This window comes from Candoia aspera, chromosome 12 (assembly GCF_035149785.1).
Source record: "Candoia aspera isolate rCanAsp1 chromosome 12, rCanAsp1.hap2, whole genome shotgun sequence".
Classification (NCBI taxonomy): domain Eukaryota; kingdom Metazoa; phylum Chordata; class Lepidosauria; order Squamata; family Boidae; genus Candoia; species Candoia aspera.
In genome coordinates, this window is record NC_086164.1 from 18,030,207 (window position 1) to 18,056,515 (window position 26,309).

Consider the following 26,309-nt stretch of genomic DNA (forward strand, 5'->3'; position numbering starts at 1 on the left):
CTTACTGGCATGTGAAATGAGCGCCACAGTTCAATTGTTTGGACATTATTTAGTGTTCTCCTTTTTTGGTATGGGGATATAAGTTGATTTTTTCCAATCTGATGGCCATTCTTGTGTTTTCCAAATTTGCTGGCATATAGCATGCATATAGCCTTTGTTAGTATAAGATGGGACAAATCACTCAAACTGCTGGTTTTGATCCTCAAAGTCCTACATGGATTGGTTCTGAGATACCTGCAGGACCACCTTCTCTTACCTGAATTGGCCCAGCCAGTATGTTCTTCTGGGAGAGACTTTCGCTCATGTCCCACTTTGATGACGCAAGAGGAATGGAGGCCAAGAGGTGCTATTACTCAGTCGCCCGTGAAATAGCCTCCCCTTAGAATTCAGACTTGCCCCAGCCTTTCTAATATTCCAGAAGGTTTTGAAGAAGGAACTTTCCGGAACAATTTGCTCTCTCCATCTTTAATTTATTTCCCTTTGAATGTCTTCTATTATTTGTTGATATTATTTGATTTGGTTTTGTTATGAATGGTTTCACTTTTCATTAACATTATTAGAATTTATCCTTCTAGTGTTATAACTTTAATCAGTTATTGTTTTACTTTATAAACAGTATTTCTACCATTATCTATACAGAGAGAGAGAGAGAGAGAGAGAGAATGTTTTTAACTGTTGTAGATATTTTTGTGGAGTGCTTTGCAAACTGCCATGAGTCTGCATGGATTCAGTGGTCCCCAAGCAAAATAAATGAGTAAAATAACAACACTCTGAGGCTTGGAAACAATTCAAGGTTCTGTTCTTTACAGTATAAATACACAACAAATGAATATATCCATATGGTTTTCTCTGGCAACATATGGAAGTGGTTTGCGATTGCCTTCTTCTGGAATATTTTTCCAGCTTCTCCCCTCCATGTACTAACTAGCTTTTGGAGGATCAGCCCAAATCATTCAGATGCCGGACAAAAGCTAATCTTGAAAAGGAGAAAAGCAAATGGTCTGAAACCAGACCAGTGCATTGTTGTGATAATGGATGAGGGGAAACCACTTATCCCATCCAAAAGAAAGAGGCCTCTAGCCCATTTGCACCACATGGGCTGGATAAAACAACACCTTGTTATCATTCTAAATAGGATTTGCATTTAGCATTCGTTACCCAGAAGTTGATGGAATTCTTTCATAATGGCTTCCTTCATACTTGCAATGAACCTACTTCTCCAGATCTGGAGCTAGGCTAGAAACCAGAAGCCAGTGAGTTTAGTTGTCCCTTAGGCATGGAAGCCAGGCCAGTTGCTTTCTCTCATACAACCTGTAATGGGCTGTGAAGAAAAGGATTTATTTGTTTGTTTGTTTGCTTGTTTGTCAAATTTATCACTGCCCATCTCCCCCACGAGGAGGGACTCTGGGTGGTTTATAGCACAAAACAATTAACTGCAACGCAATAGATAAGATAAGATAAGATAAGATAAGATAAGATAAGATAAGATAAGATAAGATAAGATAAGATAAGATAAGATAAGATAAGATAAGATAAGATAAGATAAGATATAAAATACAAATATACTAAAATGCAATAGAATCCAGATGGCAAGGTTCTCTCTCAAGCCGTAAGCAAAACAGGGCAATTCTAGGGAGCTAGCCATCCCCAGGAGGAGTTGTTCTCCTTCCCGCCCCAGGCATGATGACAGAACCAGGTTTTTAAGTTTTTGCAGAAGTCCAGGAACGAGGGAGCCTGTCTCAACTCCAGGGGGAGAATGTTCCAAAGGGCGGGAGCTGCTGCAGAGAAGGCACATTTCTGTGACCCCACCAGATGGAACTCTCTAGCAGATGGGATCCATAGCATGCCCTCTCTGGATGATCAGGTGGGATGGGTCGATGTGATGGGGAGGAGACGGTCCCTCAGGTAGCCTGGTCCCATGCCATGTAGGGCTTTAAAGGTCATAACCAACACTTTGAATTGAATCCAGAAGCAAACTGGAATCCAGTGCAGCTCGCGCAGTAAAGGTGTTACATGTGCCAGCCTTGGGGCACCAAGAATTACCCATTCGGTACCAGCTGTAGCTTCCCTTGGCTGCAGCCAAGGTGATGGTCAGAGAAAAGATATCTGAGTCCAAAGCAGGAATGGAATTGGAGAAATCGTCTCAGACAGGACCCTCCCCAGTTCTCTTCAAGTTAAAGTCAGGGAGGGGAGAGGCACATTCAGAGTTGCCAGACTGATGCCAGCCCGTCAAGGTAGACCAGATTTGAATGCCAAAGTCATGAATATTAAAACTACTTTTATTGTAGGGTTACAGTAACAGGATCAAGTCTGAGACGCTTTCTCAGATTACATTTCTTCCCTGCACTCAGATTTCTCTTATCTTTTTTAAAAAAAATACTTTTTATTAGAGATTTTAGCAATAGTAAAAGATAATACAAATTGAAATCAAAAAGAAAGAAAAAAATAAAGGAAAACCGGGAAGTGCATAAAAAAGAAAAAGATAAAAAGGAAAAGAAAGAGAAAGAGAGAAAACAAGAAAAGAATATTTAAAGAAGTGACTTCCCATCTTCTTTACAACAAGTACTAGCAAACTTAGTATTTCTCTATCCCCTTTGATACTATGTTACATAAATCACTTCTTCCCATATTCCCTTATCCATCAACAAATCCAAAAATCATTAAACGTTTCTGTCCAGGATCAGCAAAAAATCTATAACACGTACTCAGAACTTTATAAAAGTAGTTCTTATTTTAACCCTGATCAAACAGGTTAATTTTATATTCCTTTCTTTTGCTCCTGACAATCTTAATCTTTACTTCATTAAGATGCTGTCATAGGATTTAATCTACATCCAAATTTTCTGTCTCCCATCTTGGGAGTTTTTTCATGGCTTTAACAACCCTCTTTTGTAAATCCAATAATGAGTTTTTTCATTTTTCATCTCTTGGCTTAACATTTGTACTTCCACTTTAGTTTTCATTTCTGTCTTACAGTTCATGGCTTCTATTTTATTTTCCAGTATTTCTTTATAGGCTAGAATTTGTTTTACCTCTTCATCCTGTTGGTCTATAAGTTCTTCCAAATTATTCTCCTTCTCATCTTCCATTTCTTCTTTAAAATCTTTTTTGAATAATGCATTCACATAGGCAGATATTGTTGCTGTCATTGTAGCTGCAAGCTTCTTTCCCATTTCTTCAAAAACCCTTTGAAATACCTCTAATGTAATATCTTTATTTGTCATTTTTACAAATGTCACAGCTAATCATCAAATTCAAAAGTAAAGAGCAGATTTTTCTTTCTTTCGTTTCCCTCTGCCTGGGAACTTTACTCCCCTCTATTGTTTCATTTCTAAATCACATAGTCTGTCGCAAATTTCTTGCTGAAAAACTAAACACTTTCTGCTCCCACAAAGATACTGTTTTGAAATAAAAACAAAACAGTATTAGAGCAAAAGTCCTATTATTTCAACTATTAAGTCAAATGTTTCAAATGTATCTGGTCCCTTAGTCTGTTCCAAACTTTCTTGGATTAAATTCTTATCTAGCTTTTTGCTTTTTACTTTCTATCTTTAAATCTTTAAATTGTTAATTAATTTTTCCCTTCTTCCCAGAATGAAGGATCACTCACCAGGTCCTTTTTCAAACTTGTTGCTTGAAAGACCTCTTTTAACTTTAAAAAAGTTATATTCCAAAAGTGTTTAGAAAGTGAGGCTTGACGAACCCAGTGGCCATATAGGCTCTGCTGTGGTTGGAAGCTTAATGGCTTTTCTCGTCTCCTGGCACTCAGACCCATGAGTTGACTGCTGTCCCGTGGTATCCTCATAAGGACCAGCTGTCTGGAGCACAGTGGGTGATCTCTTGTGCTCTCCTGATGCAGAGAGTTTCTGTTTCTGACAAGTCATCACTGATCCATCAGTCTTAACCACAGCGTTGTCTCTGCTCCTTTGGAGACATCTTAGCTCGCTGGTCCCTCACTTGGAAGTCTCAAATTTCTTTTATCTGACCATTGTCTTGGCTGTGATTCTTCCTCCTCTTCCTCAAGGTTATTCTCAGAGCCCATTACACAACCTGCCTCACCAGGTTGTTCTTGTGGGAAAAATAGGAAGCGGGAGCATTAGGTAAGTATGCTACCATGAGTTGACCAAATATAAAGGTGGGATAATAATCTAATAAGAAATAAATGAATAATTCAGATCTCTGTCCTTGAGTCCCTGCCTCTACTGTTTCCATTTCTAAAACTGCCAGGAGAAGCTTGGCCCACTTCCTCAGAATATTTAATAATATAAAATATATTAAATACAGTATATTAAATATTTAATATTTAATAACCAGCTTCACAAGGCAAAGGAAGGAACTGTTCCTGTGGATTCTACCCTTGTCATCCACTAAGTCATCTCTGCTGGTGGATTTTATTTTTGTTTTGATGACTACGATAATGATGGTGGTGGCAGCTGGCATGGGGCAAAAAAGCTTCTCACATCACCTTTATTTCCAAGAAGGCCTCTGAGTCCCACAAAGATGTGACAGACAGTCTTGGGAAAAGTGATGACTAGCTGAAGCCAAAGATTTTCATAGAAAGATGGTCACCTGCAGTATCCAGAAAAAATCAGGAGTGATAATAAAGCATCACAAGAGTTTAAGGAGGTAACAATGAGAACCTTACCTGTTTCCTGTTTCATAAATGGATATTTTATGACCAGCTGCAATGGTATGGCAGCTATTTTATGAACAGGCAAAAGCACCTTCCCACACTATAAATTGCTGCTTTCAGAGTGTGCCCACAATGTGATTTCACAATTCTAAGCATAGCCCTCAGTGCCAATGGTTTGCATACTCCTCATGGGAAGAGGTGTTTAATGGCTTTGTGACCATTTTTCCAGTCTCAGATCCAGTGCTGTCATTCATACCTACATATAATGTATAATATCTACTGTATATCTAGCTACAGAGGCTGGGAGGATCTTCAAGGGGATGGTTTGCTTTGATGACAGCTTCAGACAGAATCATATCTGAACAGTAAAGATGAAGTGATAGGGAGAATGAGTTTCAGGTCAAAAGGCAGGTTTCCGTATTTTGAAATGTACTGTAGATCCAAAGAAAGAACATAATAGAAACAAAGAAAATATGAAACAGCAGTACAGAAGCTCACAATAACTGTTGTCCAAGGAAGTAAGCAGAGGCAGATGAGAGGATGCAGCAATGATGAACATCACTGCAGGCATCCACACCGTTCCTCCCTCCCCCCACTCTCAAAACTTACCTATTAGGAGTACAGGCCTGCTTAATATCCTCAGTTTGGGAGAGCTGGACATCTGTGCCACCTTGTTTTCCCTAAACTGATGATCCCCATTAAGGGCAGGGGAGGGGAGCCACATTGATGAAATTGAGTGAAAAGCTTGGCTGTAGTCTAAAGAGGTATGATATCAGCTTGCTACTCCATGAAATTCTTGTAATCCACACACATTGCACATTAAGTGGTCTGTCTTGACATTTCATGCACCTTGCAGTGGTTTGAATCTAAATGTTCTTGAATCTTGATTGATGTGTAAACCACAGCATCCCTCTGGCCCTCTTTCATAACACACTTAACCTGATCAGTCACAAACCCAGTCATATCTCCATACCAAAATTGATTCTGGCAGTATGCCATCACACTAATGGGGTCAAAAATCACCGCCATCTATTTTCTCTGGAAGTGCCTGTTAGGCCTCTCATCAGAAGAATACTGGCAAAGCATCACCAGCCTCTTTCCTCTTACCAAGGCAGGGAACTGGAGATGTATCTTGGACACTGCAAGCAATCCATGTTTGGGAGATGTATCTTGTGCTCCCAAGCCTTGGCAGTCATGTCTGTACTGGAGAAGCTTGTTTCTTCAGTTTTCTTCATCAGAGGTATAGAGAATAGGTCAACTGCCCACATTTAGGTGTTCCCAGAGAATGAGAAATTACTGTACACCTGTGGAAGACTGGCTTAGTTTGGGGGCTAAATCTAACTTCCTGGAAGTTGAGCGTAGGGACCCATGGAGATGATCTTGGAGAAGCCATCCAGAAACCTGAAGAGAACAACAGGTGCAGAAGCATGCATTGAGCCAAGGGAGTTGGGAAAGTATTAGAAAGTATTAGAAAAAGACTCAGGTTGTTTCCCCCATGATTCCCTGGGGTATTAGAGGGAGGGAAGGGAAAACACAGGCATCCTTGCAAGATTCGGTTACTTGAGCCTATCTCAATAAAGTAGAGTTTTAGTCTTCCTGTGGAGTTAGTTTCCTGACCTGATCTACCTTATAGGGCTGGCATTTGGTGACTGAGTCAAGTGATCCTTTTTTGGTTTCCCATACTAAGTTAACATCCCTCTCCTCCTTGACCCAACCACCATGTTGAGGGAAGAGGGGAACAGCCCAGGATTGTGTAGAACACAGACTATATGGAGCTTTGGGTAAAAGCTGGCTCAATAAAGAGGCAATGTGTCAATCATACTGGCTTGTTGCTTTCATGAAAGGATTGGTTGAGCAAATGCCAGCCTTCACACAGTCATGGAAAGCCTACCAAGATGTTTCCCTGCCATTTCATTAGTTTTAGGTTGAGAAACAAAATGATTTTTTTTGTTTTAGGGTGACTTCATCCTTTTTCTTCTTATCCTATGAAAGGAGGTGGGCCACTGTGGTTGAGTCAGGGTCAGAGTCATTACCATTGTCCTCCCTGTTGGCTTTGAGAATGAACCTAAAGAAAGGATCTTATTAGATATGAAAGTCCATCGGAATAGAGCAGAGAAAAACTGTGAAGAGATTTTTATTCGTATTTATTTTATTTATTAATCAAATGTATCACCACCCATCTCCCACAAAAGGGACTCTGGGCAGTTTACAATAAAACATAAATAAGAGGAATATAAAGCTATAAAATAATATAATACATAATAAAAATAAATATAATAGGAACACAATGGCTAGAAGTTCTCTGTGATTTGCAGACAGAGTGGGGTCCTTCTAAGGAACTAACCATCCCCAGGAATGACTACCCTCCCTCCCACCCCAGGCATGATGACAGAACCAGGTCTTTAGCTGTTTCCTAAAGTCCAGGAGGGAGGGAGCCAATCTCACTTCCGGGGGAGGATATTCCAAAGGGCAGGGGCTGTTGCCAAGAAGGCCCACCTCCTGGACCCTGCCAGATAGAATTCTGTTGCAGACGGGGTCCGTAGCATGCCCTCTCTGCCTGAACAGGAGGGATGGGCTGTTGTGATGGGGATGAGACGGTCCCTCAGGTAACCTGGCCCCATGCCATGTAGGGCTTTAAAGGTGAGAACCAACACCTTGAATTGGACCTGGAAGCAGACTAGCACCCAGTGCAGCTCACGGAGCAAAGGAATGACATGCGCTGATCTTGGAATGCCTAAGATCACCCGCGCGGCTGCATTTTGCACCAACTGTAGCTTCCAGATACTCTTCAAGGGTAGTCCCATGGTTCCCAGATGTAAAAACAGTGATGAAAAGTATCATGGCCATAGCAGAAAGGCACTCAGAGCAAGAGGACGGATGGATCACGCTCAGTGACAGTAAGCTGTAACAGGGCATCAAGTGGACTGTAAGGAAAACGATGGACATAACATAAGCAGCATCAGCAGAAATAACAGGATGCTAAGGGTTCAGAGCATAGCATCAATCTTCTCTCTCCCTCCTCAATCTCCTATGACGCTTCTGTCACTTCCAATGATTTCCAAGTCTTCTAAAGCATGGGTGAGGACTCTCGGGCCCATGGGCCAAATCTGGGCCACCAGACCCCCCATCCAGTGTAAATGATGCCCCTTTAATCCCACGCCTGCCTCCATCACTTTTATGACAGTTTGCATTTCCTTTTCTTAACAGGAGGCTTATCAGGGAAGGCAAAGAAGAGGAAGATCTGTGGATCTCTGCCTCTAAAGTAGAAGGCCCCACAGAAGTGTTTGAGGCCAATACTTGCTTTTTTTGTGGGGCATGGTCGATATCTCCTTCCATCCCATGGGAGGGGGCATGGGGGTGATCCAGGTCTTTGGACAGAGTTCATGGGAGAATACAAGAAGCCTAGCTCTGATCAACAGATTGGAGGTGTCTCCTGAGAGAACATTATCCTAGAACAGTGTTTCTCAACCTCAGCCACTTTAAGATGGGTGGACTTCAACTCCCAGAATTCCCCCAGCCAGCATGCCAGCTGGGGGAATTCTGGGAGTTGAAGTCCACCCATCTTAAAGTGGCTGAGGTTGAGAAACACTGTCCTAGAGTAGTCTGAGTGAACTATGACTCAGGAGGACTGGTGGCACTGAGAGATGGCCTCCAGGTAACTGTGGAATGGACTTTTGAGAGCAACATGGTAGCTGAGGTTGAGACAGACCTCAAACCATTAGGCATCTCCAGTTAAAGCCTTTTACTTACCTAACAGGGGATAGGTAGGTGCTGTTCTACTTGGCTGTGTTAATCCCCTTTCCCAATCTCTGTCGTATTTTTAGACGCGCTAGACTTGACAAGTTGATCTTTTTGGCACAGCCTGCCAAGAACTTGGACCACAAGCTCCAATCTCATCTTTAGATCAGCATAAATATTTCATTACTTTCCAGCAGTGTCGATCCTTACATGTTTGGGAGCTGTGCCACGACAATGTCCCTTGCTTCCAAATGGATTCTGAGAAACCGGCTCTCTCACTTCTGAAAGAATTTATGGCTGTGCATCTTTAACGACAGGCTGAAGCCAAGGAATTTCTGAGCAGTAATTTTTATCACCTCCGAACTGTATCCCCAGACGATATGATTGAATCAAGAATCATAAAATTTGTTTTGACACTTCTGAACTTTGAAGGAGCCACAACATTTGGAGGTCCGAGAACTCCAAGATTGGTGAGTCAAACTATTAAAAAGACCGCTGTCATACATTTAGACCACTGACATTCAACTGAGCTTGAATAAATGGGGCATCTAGTTGTCACTTTGTACATTGTGCTTAGGCCCAATTGCATTATCCATGTTTGACGAATCAGCTACAATTGGGTGACTGTACAGACAAGTTAAATTATTGGCATCTAGTTGTCACTTTGTACATTGTGCTTAGGCCCAATTGCATTATCCATGTTTGACGAATCAGCTACAATTGGGTGACTGTACAGACAAGTTAAATTATTGTTTTTTAATGGAGGCTATCTTCAGCAAAGGATCGTTACCTTGTCGTGGTGCTGGAGCTTGAGCACCTCAATGATGCCATAAGCTAAACCGTGAAGGGCCACCCAAGACGGAAAGGTCATGACAGAGAGGTCAGACTAAATACGATCCCTGGGAAAGGTAATGGCAACCCACCCCAGTATTCTTGCCGTGAAAACTCAATGGATCAGTACAACCAGAGATATGTCGGTATACCATCGGAAGATGAGACCCCCAGGTCGGAAGATGGTCAAAATGCTACTGGGGAGGAACAGAGGATGAGCTCAACTAGCCCCAGACGTGATGACACAGCTAGCTCAAAGCCGAAAGGACGGCTAGCAGCCGACGGTGCTGGTGGTGAACGGCGAATCTGATGTTCTAAGGATCAACACACCATTGGAGCCTGGAATGTAAGATCTATGAGCCAGGGCAAATTGGATGTGGTTATTGGTGAGATGTCAAGATTAAAGATAGACATTTTGGGCGTCAGTGAACTGAAATGGACTGGAATGGGCCACTTCTATTAAATGACCACCAGATCTACTACTGTGGACAAGAGGACCACAGAAGAAATGGAATAGCCTTCATAATTAATAGTAAAGTGGCTAAAGCAGTGCTTGGATACAATCCAAAAAAGGATAGAATGATCTCAATTCAAATTCAGGGCAAGCCATCTAACATCACAGTGATCCAAATATACGCCCCAACCACAGATGCTGAAGAAGCTGAAGTAGAGCAGTTCTATGAGGATCTGCAGCACCTACTGGACAACACACCTAAAAGAGATGTTATTTTCATCACAGGAGACTGGAATGCTAAGGTGGGCAGTCAAATGACACCTGGAATTACAGGTAAGCATGGCCTGGGAGAACAAAATGAAGCAGGACATAGGCTGATAGAATTTTGCCAAGACAACTCACTCTGCATAACAAAGACTCTCTTCTAACAACCTAAGAGATGGCTTTATACATGGACTTCACCAGATGGACAACACCGAAATCAGATTGACTACATCCTTTGCAGCCAAAGGTGGCCGACATCTATACAGTCGGTAAAAACAAGACCTGGAGCTGACTGTAGTTCCGATCACAAACTTCTTATTGCACAATTTAGGATCAGACTAAAGAGATTAGGGAAGACCCACAGATCAGCTAGATATGAGCTCACTAATATTCCTAAGGAATATGCAGTGGAGGTGAAGAATAGATTTAAGGGACTGGACTTAGTACGTAGGGTCCCAGAAGAACTCTGGACAGAAGTTCACAACATTGTCCAGGAGGCGGCAACAAAATACATCCCAAAGAAAGAGAAAACCAAGAAGGCAAAATGGGTGTCTCCTGAGCCACTAGAAGTAGCCCAAGAAAGAAGGAAAGCAAAAGGCAACTGTGATAGGGGGAGATATGCCCAATTAAATGCAAAATTCCAGAGGTTAGCCAGAAGAGATAAGGAATTATTTTTAAACAAGCAATGCGTGGAAGTGGAAGAAGACAATAGAATAGGAAGGACAAGAGACCTCTTCCAGAAAATTAGAAACATTGGAGGTAAATTCCAGGCAAAAATGGGTATGATCAAAAACAAAGATGGCAAGGACCTAACAGAAGAAGAAGAGATCAAGAAAAAATGGCAAGAATATACGGAAGACCTGTATAGGAAGGATAACAATATCGGGGATAGCTTTGACGGTGTGGTCAGTGAGCTAGAGCCAGACATCCTGAAGAGTGAGGTTGAATGGGCCTTAAGAAGCATTGCTAATAACAAGGCAGCAGGAGACGACGGCATCCCAGCTGAACTGTTCAAAATCTTGCAAGATGATGCTGTCGAGGTAATGCATGCTATATGCCAGCAAATTTGGAAAACACAAGAATGGCCATCAGACTGGAAAAAATCAACTTATATCCCCATACCAAAAAAGGGGAACACTAAAGAATGTTCAAACTATCGAACAGTGGCACTCATTTCACATGCCAGTAAGGCAATGCTCAAGATCCTGCAAGGTAGACTGCAGCAATTCATGGAGCGAGAATTGCCAGATGTACAAGCTGGGTTTAGAAATGGCAGAGGAACTAGGGACCAAATTGCCAATATCCACTGGATAATGGAAAAAGCCAGGGAGTTTCAGAAAAACATTTATTTCTGTTTTATTGACTATTCTAAAGCCTTTGACTGTGTGGACCATAACAAATTGTGGCAAGTTCTTAGCGGTATGGGGATACCAAGTCATCTTGTATGCCTCCTGAAGAATCTGTATAACGACCAAGTAGCAACAGTAAGAACAGACCACGGAACAACGGACTGGTTTAAGATTGGGAAAGGAGTACGGCAGGGATGTATACTCTCACCCTACTATTCAACATGTATGCAGAACACATCATGCGACAAGCTGGGCTTGAGGAATCCAAGGCTGGAGTTAAAATCGCTGGAAGAAACATTAACAATCTCAGATATGCAGATGATACCACTTTGATGGCTGAAAGCGAAGAGGAACTGAGGAGCCTTATGATGAAGGTGAAAGAAGAAAGTGCAAAAGCTGGCTTGCAGCTAAACCGCAAAAAAACCAAGATTATGGCAACCAGCTTGATTGATAACTGGCAAATAGAGGGAGAAAACGTAGAAGCAGTGAAAGACTTTGTATTTCTAGGTGCGAAGATTACTGCAGATGCTGACTGCAGTCAGGAAATCAAAAGACGCTTAATCCTTGGGAGAAGAGCAATGACAAATCTTGATAAAATAGTTAAGAGCAGAGACATCACACTGACAACAAAGGCCCGCATAGTTAAAGCAATGGTGTTCCCCATAGTAACATATGGCTGCGAGAGCTGGACCATAAGGAAGGCTGAGAGAAGGAAGATCGATGCTTTTGGACTGTGGTGTTGGAGGAAAATTCTGAGAGTGCCTTGGACTGCAAGAAGATCAGACCAGTCCATCCTCCAGGAAATAAAGCCAGACTGCTCACTTGAGGGAATGATATTAAAGGCAAAACTGAAATACTTTGGCCACATAATGAGAAGACAGGACACCCTGGAGAAGATGCTGATGCTGGGGAGAGTGGAGGGCAAAAGGAAGAGGGGCCGACCAAGGGCAAGGTGGATGGATGATATTCTAGAGGTGACGTACTCGTCCCTGGGGGAGCTGGGGGTGTTGACGACCGACAGGAGGCTCTGGCGTGGGCTGGTCCATGAAGTCACGAAGAGTCGGAAGCAACTAAACAAATAAACAACACAATGGAGGTTATCATGCTGCACAACAACATTCCAGTCTGTAGCATCATCTTTATTTAGACAAATAACTTTGAAGCCCACATGGCTACATGCTCACCCTTAAAAAATTAAAATTGAAAGTGGTTGCAGCTTGGTATTTGCTGAGCATATTTGTTGCTAAATCGGATGGTCACATTGTGGGTAGATAAAAGATTCACGATGAATTTTATTAGTTAGGTTGATTGTCAAGGAGTCTTTGAAATGGAATATGCCAAAGCTCTAGCATTCATTTATTTGTGAATTTATTAAACCTGATAGCTGTTTGAGCCTCTTTTTCCCTAAATCTGACACCAAAGAGCTAACCACCCCCTTCCCAGACAAAACTAACTCTGAAATAACCATCTGCTGATCATGATTAATGTTTTGAGACATTTCTTCTTCTTTCCCAGCCCCAGGAACAGTACAAACACCTGGCATGGCAGCCATTTTGTGAAAGTTCCCAAACCACTGTGTTAAGAATTCCCCAAGTGCCAGCACTGCACCCTCCATGATCTGCTCAGTGGGGATCAAACACATTTCCTCCATGGCAAACCAGCGCCTGGGCTGGCAAGTGGCACACAGCAGCAGCTGGATGGAGGAGGGATTCTTCTTACTCCAGGTAGAACCACTGCCCTGTGAGAGTTTCTAGCACAGCTATAAGCAAGTTGTACAGGGGAAATTCCCATGTGACATGGCAGCAGGTTATGGGGGGTTAATGATGGATGACCTTCAGACTCACCCCAGGGGAGCACATAGATTTTCCCCCACTTAGTAGTTTAGCAGCCACACCAGCAGGTTGTGCATTGTAGCAGCTCTGGCCAGCCAGCATCACAACTGCACAATTCTGCCAGCTCAAGTTCAGACACATCCTGCAGGAAACCTACGAGTTCCCCTTCCAGCAGCCCATCGGGATGGAAGCGGAAAATGGCTCCAAGGTCAGTCAGTGTGCAACTTCTCATTCTAGCTATATCTGCTGTAGCGCCTGCTCTATGTGTGATGGTAGGTGGGAATGACCTTGGGAGATGGGGGGAAGAGATGCTGCCAAGGGAACGATCAGATAAGAGGGGAAGGAGCACACCGCTGCATAACGGGAAGGGAAGAAGCTCAGAAAGGAACCTCCCTAGCTTATCAGGCTGTAAAAAGAGACGGTGGGAGATTTGTACTTTCAGACTTGCAAGATTGTTGTCAGCCTTCCCAGGTAGACCAGAAAGGAAACTCAGCCAGAGGAGCTAATTCTACTTTATTGTAAGGCTACATTAACAAATCTTGCAAGTCTGAAAGTATAGTTCTCTCCCCCTCATCTCCTTTACAACCTGAGAAACTGTTGAGGGTCCCTTCTGAGCCTCTTGCCCCATCCACTATCCAGCTGCAGGCTATGCGCTCTCTTAACTGACCATTCCCTAGGCAGCATCTCTTACCCCCATCTCCCAAGGTCATTCGCACATACCATCACACTATGGAACAGCCTCCCTCCTGAGAATTGGACGCCTTCAAACCCTCCTGGCCTTCCAGAAGGCTGTGAAGATCTTTTTTTTTTCCTTCAATGTGTTTGTATTGTGGTGCTTTAGTGTTTTTGCATTGGATTGTTTTTAACTATTTTTCTGTTTCTTATACTGTTTTACTTGTGATCTGGTTTGTTAGCCACCCAGAGATACATATTTAAGATAGAAGGCTATACACATTTTCTGAAAGAAGGAATGGAATATTGTGCAGTGCAGAGAGGAAGGATGTACCCGCCAGCCAAAAGTGGCACTGGGCAGATGCCTCCCCCTGTTGCATCATCAGCCCAGTGTCCTTCCTGAAGCCATCAGTGGGCAGCCAGGACCACTGAATGGAGCAGAGCTTAACACAACAGAGAAGCTGCGCACAGAAAAAGAATATTATCAAAAATAGCATTGATGAGCACGTTAGAGAAATATAGGTTATTGATCTTACACACTCAGCCCTCCCAAGCATAAAGAATTACACACTTACACAAAGTAGGTTCAGAAGTAAGTAAAAATAGTATCTTACTCATTTATTTGGTCCAATTGCATCATTCAGGAATAGATTATTCTTGTTCTTCTTCTGTCCCTAAACTTAATTGACCCTCAGCCCTCATTGCTGCTGAAGGCTGCATGGAGAAAGGGGGAACGTCCTGATTCAAGACCTACTGCATGGCCCAAGATGGAAGAGCTGGAGCCGCATGCTTCTTCCCAGATGGCGAAGAAGGAGGAAGGGAGGAATGTGGGAAGGGCAACAAACAGTTTCCTCCAGAAGCACATAGAGAATTTGCATCCTAGAGTGAACTCATCCACATGCTAATAAGGCATGCTGATTTGCTGGGACCTCCAACACTTCCAAGTGATACACGGCATGGAAATATCAAGGCTCCTGCTGAGAGAAGGTAGAAATCCTACTTCAGGAAAATCTCAAACCAGCTAGCTTTAGCCATAGGCTGGGGATGAGAAGAAGTCTGGGTCATGCAATGATGTCTTTCAGGAACAGCTAGCCAGTCATCATCAAGCTGAATTTAGAGACACATGTAGATAGGCCCACAAAATAGTAGGCTAGATGGGCCATTGCTTGATCCAGTAGGACCCTTCTTATGTTCTTATATTCTTAACCTGAATTAGAGTGAGTTGGGGAAAATGCAGGATAATTTTTCTGTGCAGCATTGGCAAATAGAATGAATTGTTCCTTATCTCCACTCTAAGTGGCTGGGGTTGGGAATTTATCTCCCCCACCTCATCCCCACCTTCTCTTTATTTTACTGCATCTTTCCTAACTCTGCCATGTGAAATCTCCCTCTCAGGTATATTTATTTACCACTTTACTCTGGTCTCCATGGTAATTCGGTCTGAATATTATGGGCCAAAGCAAGAGGTTGTAAGGTCTGCAGAAGCTACTGGGTGCAGGTGGCACACAGCAGAGCCCTCAGTACTCAAAGCCAGGAAGGATGCACCGTTTCACAAATTAACAATAGGGTGATGGGTCCAAATGCCAGAGAGCATGACTGAACTTTATGCTGTGTCAGTTCTGGAATAAATCTACAGATAGACCATCTGTGAAATCACAGTCAAGCTGAAGTTTGATGAAACTGCTCACAGGCTCCTCACAAATGATGCAGGTAAACCACAGCTTTATTATAGCCCCCTTGGGCACTCAATTCTTGCCTTTAAATATGAGCGATTTTACGTAGAAGCAGTATGTGCTCCCTGTTTGTGTGGCAGATAACCCTCCTCACCCACATACACACGGAAGCTATTCATGCACACCGGGTTGAGAATATTGGGGTTTTGATTTTACAGCAGACAGAAGGAAAACTTCAACCACTAGGCTTTGCTTTGCTAAACTTCGTGAGTGATGGATATGTGGTTTGTGTTAGATCTTCTCTTTGCAATCTTTCCTTTGCTAGAACTAACACTGATGGCTCCTGGTTGAGAAAATATTTAGTGGCATGGTTACTCTGCTCTTGAAGAATAGCAGCGTGGACGCTGATCGTTTTGTTTCAGGACCCTGGAGAGCTCTCTGCAGCTGTTTTACAAGCCAAGTTGACTTTGAACAAGACCATCAGTGCTCAGCTGAGTCCCTAGAAAGTTGGGAGGGTCAGGTCATCCTTTAGTTCCATCTAGAGACTGCTGTAAAGTATAAATTTTAAGAGGTGTGTATGTGTGTGCGCATGCATGTGTGTTCAAGCCTCAGATTTCTGGAGACATCTGAGAAATCACAGAAGCTATGGAAGAGTTACCCTCTAAGTTTGAATTATTAACTAATGGGGAAATTACACCCTAAGATTAAACCCAAGCAAAAAAAGGGAGAAGAAAGGATGTACCTTGAATTGGATAAACCTTGGGTTCAGTAAACTTTGAGGTATCTTCAGGTCCTTGTTTTAATCTGAGGATATAACAGAAGGCTTCTGTTTTGGAGTACGACACAAGACTGACCACTCTACCTCCTTCAAGGACTCTGTCAATGGCAATAGAGAGAAAAGATCTCTTCTTCCAAGATAAGAAGCCATTCTTTATTTTCAGGGAGGTCCTTAAATACTGGAAAGCAATGGATTTTGAACTTCTCTAAAATCTTCCCTTCTTTTCCCACTCAGTGTCCCATCAGAAAAATCGGGGTTTCCCAAATAAAGAGTAGCGGTGACAAATCTTAATTCCAGGGATGCACAGCTAATTGTTGGCTTAAATTGCAGCTACCATATGCAGAATCCCAGAGGACCTCTAGATGGCAGCAAAGATATTCTTTGCAGTCCTGAAGAATTTTGCAGCCCAGATGGAGCAGCCCAACCAAGAGTCATACTCGGACTTCAGAAGAGTCTGGAAGGCACCCTTCTGAAAGTGCCAAGTCCTCCTCTAAAGTGCCAAGAGCAAAAACAAATAAGTATTTTATTCAATTTAAAGCTTCATTTCAAGTCAATTAATTTTAAAATTAACAAGACCACTTTATATACTGAATCACTTAATTGTATTAAAAATCACACTTCTGGAACCACTTTTGGAGTCCTTGCGCAGGTTGCATCCACGGTTTTTGCAGGCCACTTTCTGGAGTGGAGTTAACAGTTGGCCCCAAGGCTCAAAACATTACAGATGGTGGCTCTAAAGTACAATGCAGGGGAAATATTCACGCATCTGTGAGGCATCAGCGCAATCTGTGCACTCAGCACAGACCAGACAGTTGTCCAGTAGGTAAGCATGGCGTGCTGTTCTACCAGATTGATTTCAGTGTGGCACATAAGCTCATGAGCAATTTGTAAGCTGAGCTTGAATGAGCATTGTTTGCCTCCTCTCCGTACAACGAAGTGACATTTCTTATTTACATAGTATTTGTATGGCTCAGCTTTTTCTTAAGGCTTAATATGCAGGTTCTTATGAAAATAAGCGAAGAAGCAAGCAAGAATTACAGCACAATTACAGATTCACAGTAGGTAGGTAGGTAGGAAGGAATTAGAAGTTGGAACAGCAAATTTGTAATTTTGCCAACTGGGACCTAAATTAAATTATTTTTCAGAAAATTCACACCAATGTTGTGTCAGCGTGGGGTGGAGGTGTGTAGTTTAGAAATAAAAAGTTAGCAGTAGCATACATATGCAAAGCTATGAAAAGGAAATTAACTCAGCAGAGGTTCTGAATTTATAGCCTGAAGTTCAAATTTGCCCTTTGTATTTTCCCTTTGTGTTTTATTTTTACTATTTATCATCACTCATCTTGTTTGCATTTGAATGTAGATGTATTTAATTTTGCATTCTTGACCTGATGCACAATTGACATCAGTTGTCTTTCAAAATGTTTATCCCTCCAGATTCTGAAATGCAGTTCAATAATACAACAAATAAAATATAAAATAGACAAGGGAAAGGTCTATGTAAATGTACACATACTCATGAAATTAATGTACAAATGAGAGCCAGTTTAGTGCAGTGGTTAAGGCACCAGGCTAGAAACCAGGAGACGGTGAGTTCTAGTCCTGCCTTAGGCATGAAAGCTGGCTGGGTGCCTTTGGGCCAGTCCTTCTCTCTCAGCCCAAGAGCCAATCAGGCATGGTATGAGAGTTCTAATCCCGCCTTAGGCGTGAAAGCCGGATGGGTGCCCTTGGGCCAGTCCCTCTCTCTCAGCTCAAGAGCCAATCAGGCATGGTATGAGAGTTCTAGTCCCGCCTTAGGCATGAAAGCCGGATGGGTGCCCTTGGGCCAGCCACTCTCCCTCAGCCCTAGAAAGCAGGCAACGGCAAACCACTTCCAAGAAAACTGCAGGGATTCATCCAGACAGTCCCTGAGACTCAGACACAATTGAACAGATTAAAAAAAATGTACAGTTAGATTATAGTGGAGGAAATTGTTTGCAAAAGCTGTCTACAGATGAAAATGTGTATAAGACAAACATAGAAAAAGGCACGCACATTTTAACGTTTAATGAATTGAAATGTTTTCAATTGTAACAGCAGATTTGCTGTTTTTCTTCTGTATTTCCAAACAATTGGGTCTTCTTCCTGAAGTTCAACCTACTTTTAGGAAGCTCAATTATTCAGCTTTGTTCTATTTAATTCCTAATGGAGCAAAGTGGATGTATTTCTTGCTCATTACTAATGCACATTGCTAAAATAGTGCTAAAAGACCTGCCAACTTGCCAGACACTTTTGATGCTGCCACATGCCCGACTAAGTCAGAAAAGACTTGAAAGCTCTTTTTCCCACAAGTAGGGACATGGATCACGGCAGATGCTCCAGCAGAAAAATCTTGGTTCAGTTCTACTTCGTGTGTTTTTGTTGGGTGTCATCAGTGCACACGTACAGTATATCCCAGCAGGATGTCTATTTGTGCAGAGTCTGCTTGTGTGTCATAGTGTGACCTAGAGTGGTTAAGATGTAGGACTAGGAATGGTTAGATACAGAAAAGTTTTGCGGCTGTCCACCGGTCCTCTGCGGTTTTGCAGCTTAGAGATACGCCAGTCCTGAGAAAGGCACAAACTGAAAGCCGTGAAAGCGGCAGCAAATTACACGTTCTTTGACTGCGGAATTAATTTTAGAACATCTAATTAAAATGGAATTAATTCTTCAGCAGCCTGTAGTTGGAGGAGAAGTCCAGGTGAAAAGAACGAGTGGAATGAGGAAGGAATGGAGGAAGGGGATGGTGAGCATCTCTACTGGAGATTGGCATTGCTTTTCGTGAGAAAGCAGCGCCTTTCGTTCCCATGCACTGGCTGGAGCAAACTGCGTTTCTGCCCCAAATGGAGCTGAAATCATGTGAATTGAAAGGCAAAAATGTATTCATTCATTCATTCATTCATTCATTCAAGAAATTTATATGGCCGCCCAACTCACTCAGAGTGACTCCAGGTGGGTTACAGAAATAAAACCCCAAATACAAAACCCACTACCCCCCCACCCCCCTGGCGACAAGAATACATTCAAACAAACCATGGGCTCTGTATCAACCTGGGATCCCCAGGCCCACCAGCAAACTGTGTCTTCAGGGCCTTTTGGAAGAGTATTAAGGTGGGGGCCAGAAGGGTGAAAACCTTCTCTCTCTCTCTCCCTTTTCTTTATTTATTTCTTTTCTTTATTTCTCTCCTTCCTTCCTCCCTCCCTCCCTCCCTCCTTTCCTTTCCTTTCCTTTCCTTTCCTTTCCTTTCTTGCCACAGATCTAAACTGGCCACTCATAGAAGGGTTCAGTAGAGAATTCCAGACCTAATTCTATTCCTTCACAGACAACTGTGGCCTGATTCCTTACACTAGGTTCCTTTCCAAGGTGCAATGGAGTGAGAAAAAAGAAGAAAAAGGTACTTTAAAAAAAACCAAATTGATTGTTTCAATTAAATCAATTCCATTCACCAAATGATGATTTCAATCTTTCAAATTAGGATACCATTTTGAAATCAAAACAATTCAACCCTTCCAACTGAATCAACCGTTTGGAGAAATTTGGGCACCATCAACTTGGGATAAAAAGCAATACTTTTCTTTCTCAGTTAAAAGAAAAATCTCCTCCAATACGTGCTTGTACACCCTTTTAAGCAGGACTGTGTACTCCCCAAAAGGGTTTCAGAACAAGTGTTTTGAACCTTATACAAGTGCTATATCTCTCTGCCAAGAAAATGATAGGGATCCGTTGATGGAGTTACCAGCTGTCAATGGAGATACGAAGGCAACTTCACCTTTAATCTTACCTACAGTCTAATTCACTTAATTATAAGTATATTTAAATGTTAATTGAATTAAAATCCATCTTGGCTTGGATGCTGGTGTCCCTACTTGTCCTCTGAAAGCTGGCAATTTTCAGAGGGTGTGAACAGCCTCCAGGTTTCCCCTGAAATATTGGGTATGGTCCTTGAATCAAAACAAGTGGGTCATTGGAACAAGGATGCCAAGAGGGTCCTCCTCTGCCTTTACAGACTTCACGTATCCTCAAAATCATCTCTGATGTGTCACTGTCTGCAGATGGTTTAATCAGGGAAATATGGATATGAATTATGTGCTTATAATCACACTTTCAATTATATTGAGGTGGTATGAAGGAGAGAAAATGAGTGGCTTGTTTTTGTTTTGTTTTTTTAATTTGTCTACCATTAGATTTAGCTTCACTCCCCAACTACAGGTTGCTGAGGAATGAAGAAAAATGAATCAATTTCTGGCTCAGCATTTATTAGCATTTAGATAATTTACCCCATTCATCACAGGCATGGGTCTGTTACAAGAATCCCTTCGCCTGGTTGTTCTCAGTTCTGGAACGTCAGTTTCCCCCTTTTTTTTCCTGATCTCGGGGGATTTTTTTTTTAAAATAGAAATTGTTTATGTGGAAGAAACTGGTACAGAAAAGGGCTATTTCATTTCATGATAGAAATAAATATGAAAGGTACTAAGGATCCATAAAAGAGAAATATGTGATCATTAAGCAATGTAACATACAGAAACATGTTCCAAATACAGTAAATAGATGTATCAGTGGAGGTCAGGAAAATAGATGGAGAAATATGCTCAGGGACAGCATTTATGTGGTCTTGTGGACACCAATGATTTCTGTTTGTTTGATGAAGGCAGCAATTATCTTGCAGCCACCTAAAAAAATCCATTGTGTTATCCATTGTGCTGGCTTCCTCTTTCACTTCTACATTTGAATCTGGAGAGTTGATTGTTCTCCATCCTTGTCCGTTCATGGTCCTGAAGACCTTGAAATAGGTCACAGGGACCTTTGATCCTTCTCATTCCAGGTCAGCCTTCTGAAGAAGAATTGCTACTAACATCTGGGAGACTGAGGCCTGGTGTCTTTGACCTCATTTCTGGTTTGACTAGATTAGCATTAAGCATTAGTAGCCTCAAGAAACCTGAAGAAGACAAGAAGCTTAAGCAATATGATTGGTTTGAGATCTTTCCAGTACCTCTATACTGTATTTGGCTCAACAAAGAAGTAACATGCCATCTGAGTGAAGAAAAGGCAGGGGATTTTTCACTGTTAGGTAATCACTGTGTACCAATGGCATGGAACAAGCCACATGTGTCCTCTTTACCTGACACCTCAGAGTATAAGTTTTCCCCAAGACCACAACAGATCATGAAAAGGAAGAATATTGGTGCTTCATGTTCATCTCATAACACTCCAGATATGGCTGCAACATGATGTGGGCACAGTTTAGACAGGCACCGGCATCTGGCTCCATCAGTAATTGCTTTCACATTGGGTGGGATGCAGCATCCTTTAGCTCTTTTGATCATGTGTGAGTCCTGACTGACTCCAGCACAGAAAACTTTCCTTCCGCATTACTCGTAACCCATAACCCTGAACAGAGTATACCCTTATCATAAGCTTTATTTCCAAAATAGTTCTGATTCTGAATAACTGAACTAGCATAGAAGTACATCATGGATTTTAGAATTTGGCCACCTCTGTACTCAGAGCTACTAGTAAGAAGAGCTGCATTAAAATTTCTCCTACCCTTTTCTATCATGGTTGAACATGTAATGTCAAGAATTCCCTTCCAACATGGAGGGTGCCAGGAGGAGAAGTCTTTCTTCTCAGATTCTCATTAAAGTCCAACATAACATGAAATGAAATGTCTACGGTAGTATCTAGCAGAGCCAGTTTGGTGTAGGGGTTAAGGCACCAGGCTAGAAACTGGGAGACCATGATTTCTAGTCCTGTCTTAGGCACAAAGCCAGCTGGGTGACCTTGGGCCAGTCCCTCTCTCAGCCCTAGGAAGGAGGCAAGGGCAAACCACTTCCAAAAAACGTTGCCAAGAAAACTGCAGGGACTGGTCCAGGCAGTCACCAGGAGTCAAGATTGACTTGAAAGCACACACGTATGCACACACACACACACACACACACACACACACACAGTATCTGCATTTCAAAATCCAAGAGGCTAATTCTGCATTTTTGAAGCACTTTCAATTATTTTGCAGTGTAATGGATTCTGTGCCTAGCCATACCCAGTGTCATGAGTGAGGATGGCGAGCAGGGGGCTCCCATCCAGGCTGTAAAGCGCATGCGTAGTACTGAGGAATTAGGTGGCCATTCAAAGAGACACAGATCGGGCCTGCCTTAGTCTTTGGGGTTTATCTGTCTGGGTTTTCCCACGCTTCTTCAGTTTGTTAGGATTCTCTGTTATGTAGCAGTAATAAAGCACTAGAGACCTCCTCCTTGTCTCAGCGTGGTTCCTGGCTGTTAGGACACCCAGTAGGGCAGCCTTTTTGTAACTAGACAATCCCCCTTTCTGGGATCCATTTTGTGAAACCATCTATGATGTATTCTCAAATTGGCTGTTCCAGAAAGCTTTGGGGAATTTAGGATGTAGTGGGCCCTCTCCCTGCAGTAAGCAATTGTTGCTGCTAGAACCAGGGTCATACCAAGGGGATTTAAAAAAATTTTTTTAAATGGTAGCCACAACCATGTGATCAAAGCCCTGTTTCTTTTTACATGATTCACACTTGGGACTCAGAGAAAAGAAGGAGTGGGGCTTGGATCTCATGGTCTCTCCATCTTGAATTTCCTGACCACCCTCCTCCCCCATGGATGTCCCTCATCCTCCTGATGTAAAGGACACCTCAATAGACAAGGAAGGAATGGGATGAAGATGGAGAAACAGCAGTCCAGGAGTAAGCAAAATGTAAGCACCATTGCAGGTTGCTGGGATGATGTTTGAAGTGCTGAGGGCCACCAAGGACAGATGGGCAAGTAAAAGAGATAGGCCTGTCTCATTCCCTTCTTTATTCCTTTGCAACAATATTCCAGCCCAAATGTACTAACCAAACAATATAAGTAGATCCCCAGAAGTGGATCCAGCTCATACACTTTAGCATTTTCTGTCACCCTGTGGCCAGCCAGATGCTCTCAAGAAGCCCACGAGAGGGTGATCGGCTGCTTATGAAGCAGTTATATAATCTGGTCTTGGGCATGTAATTGCTTTCTGAGTCACCCAGAATGCCAACATGCACAGAGATGTTCCTAGTCACAAAGCCCCATACGTGGAACTCCCTGCTGTAAATGCTCCCTTACATTTGAAATTAAACCTCCTTCCTACATTTGATCCATAAGCATGTTTCACTCATATATGTGTGATATACATAGCTGTGTGTGTGTGTGTGTGAGAGAGAGAGAGAGAGAGAGAGAAATATACATATTTTTTTTTCCAGCCAGCATTTCGTTCTGTTGTGTGACTCAATCTATTAAAGCTTAATTTTAGCCTTTTAAGATTTCCCCACGCGATCAGCTTGCCGCTGCTTTTAAACTTGCCAGTCTGCCGTTGGAAACAGAATGTAGACATTTTTTTTTCCTGATTCGACTGGCTATTTCTTCCATGATTTGAAGGTGTCCTTAACTTTAGAAGAAATGGTTGCATGGTGAACTTAATACAGAGGCAAATTTTGAAGGCAGGCAATGCTGTGACTGTTCAGTAAATGAATCAGCTCGTCATAGCGTAACAAAAGTCAGAAGAAACATGCTCAGTGAGAAAGCAATATTAGTTTTTCTGTTGCCGGCAGGATCAGCTGGAATGTTTTATTAACTTTTGTTGTGATGGGCATAATTCCTCCCAATCAAGAAGCAAGGGCTTGAGTCTCTTGCGTTGGCCTTGGTGCAACGCTTTTTTTTCTACCACCGGCCTCCTTGACAAACTTCTCTTTATTCTGTAAAAAAGTGGGCTTTTTTGTAATCCTAGAGTAAAAAGTAATTTTGTCGTCGTGCTGATGTTTGCTACAGAGAAAATCGGAAGCTGCTTCTTTTTGTTTCTTTCATTCTTTCTCACTGCATTTTTGTTTTTTCTTTCCTCATCCTATCGTTTTTTTTCTTTGTTCCCTCCCTGTTACGTGAGTTTGTGTTGGTTTCTATGTTCTTTCTCAAACTTTTAATAAAATGCGTTGAACAAACTTCTCTGTATTTTGTTCGGCAAAGTCAAAGAGCAAGGGAGAGGTCCAAGGCCCTGCCGCTGGGTCAAGATGGTTCCAAGGGTTCACCATGAATCAAATATTGCCCATGGATTGGGGGGGGGGACACAGAAGAACTACGCTGCCCCCATGACCTTTTGAGAACCAAGCACTGGAAGTTCACTCCACAACCACCTTTCTCAAGCAGCTGTGTTACATCTGGATTCTGGATATAACGAAAAGATAAAAGCCTTCACACTGGAGTCCCACCTAACCTTCTGCTGATCCTGGCCTCTGTTTTTCTCCCTAATTCTCAAGGTGGTCGAAAAACAACTTTCCAATTTTGTGGGGCGGTGGGACTGAATTGGCCTGATGGTTGGAAATGGTGGGGCTGCCACTGTTGCTGAATTTATTTTCCATTATGTGTCACTCCCAAATCAGCTAGGCTGTACCCATTCCCAGTCTGGCAACAGGAGGGAATCCGAGGAGGCTGCAGACCGGTGGAGAGAGGATGGCACAGAGAAAGATAGGACATTCTTGCATGCTTCTTTGCCACCTTGTCATTACACACAAGGACACTGCACACCTCCTGTGAGGATTTCGGCCAATTTTTTCTCCTCGTCTGAAATAAAATGCCAACGGCCTATTCATTTTCTTCCAAACGGATCCTCCAAAAAGTGCAAGAAAAATAGCTTATGTGGCACTAACCACACTATGGTTACTGCTTCTTCAGGGAACCCTTCTTCATCATGAAAAGAGGCATTAAAAATATAGGATACCAATTTTATGTATTAGATTTCTATCCTGCCTTTCCTTCAGGAGGTCAAGGCTGGTGACATAGTGCTACCTTCTCCCATATATGTCCCAAGGGCTGGCAGGGAACAACTGGTCCATAGACATCTAGAAAGCTTCCATGACTGTCAACACTTTGAGGTAGTCCAGACAAGAAGCTCCAACCATGAGTACTAACACTACCTTTATTCTAAGGCTACAGGAACAGAACTTTGCAAGTTTGAAAGTACATCTGTCCCCCCTCATCTTTACAGTCCAAGAAACTAGGGAGGGTCCCTTCTGAGATGTTTGCCACACACCCCATTCCTTCTGCGGGCTCAGCCGCCTCTTATCTCACCATCGCCTGGACTGCTGCTGCTTCTCCTCCTGTCTCTCAATGTCAGCCTTTCCAGGTGTACCAGACATGAAACACGCCCCAATGACCTAATTCTACTTTATTGTAAGGCTACATTAACAGAATCTTGCAAGTCTGAAAGTACCAATCTCCCACCATCCCTTTTTACTGCCTGATAAATTAGGGTAGGTCCTTTCTAAGTTTCTTTCTCTGGCCGTTTTGCAGCTGAGGGCTCCTTCTCCTTTTATCTGACCGTTCTCTAGGCAGCATCTCTTTGCTGTGGTGGTCTAGCATCCAGCTAGAAACCGGGAGACCATGAATTCTAGTCCGCCTTAGGCACAAAGCCATCTGGGGGACTTTGGGCCAGTCACTCTCAGCCCCAGGAGAGCAATGGCAATGGAAGAAGGCAGGAGCAAACCCCTTCTGAAATCTTGCCAAGAAAACTGCTTAGACTAGTCCAGGCAGTCGCCAGGAGTCAACACTGTCTCGGAGACCATATATATATGGCGACACACACATATATATATGATGGATGTCATTTTTTTAAACTTCTGTTTTCATTGTTTATCACTTTCCCCCTCACTTAGTGTTGCTTCAGCAATACAGATAGCTAATAAATGGATAAATAGATACATCCAATTCAACAGTTTGGTTTGACTTTCTGAATCAAGCATTTCCACCGATTAGAAATCTGACGGAATCAGCTTCGAGCTGATTGGAGTGCACATCAGGCTCCAATCAGGAGAGGATGGTTGGGCCCATATGTTTCAGCAGATCCCATCAGCATTCCTCTCAGGGCTTTTTCCGCCTGGCAGCGCAAAGGGCCTTCTCACATTTCAGTTTCATTCTAGCTGCCCTGCTGTGCTCAATTACTGAGGGTCCCAGGCCAGGCCGCCTGATCAAAAGTGACAGTTTTAAGAGCTGGGTCTAATGCCGTGTGACAAAAGCCCAGATTTCAGAGGGAAAGAC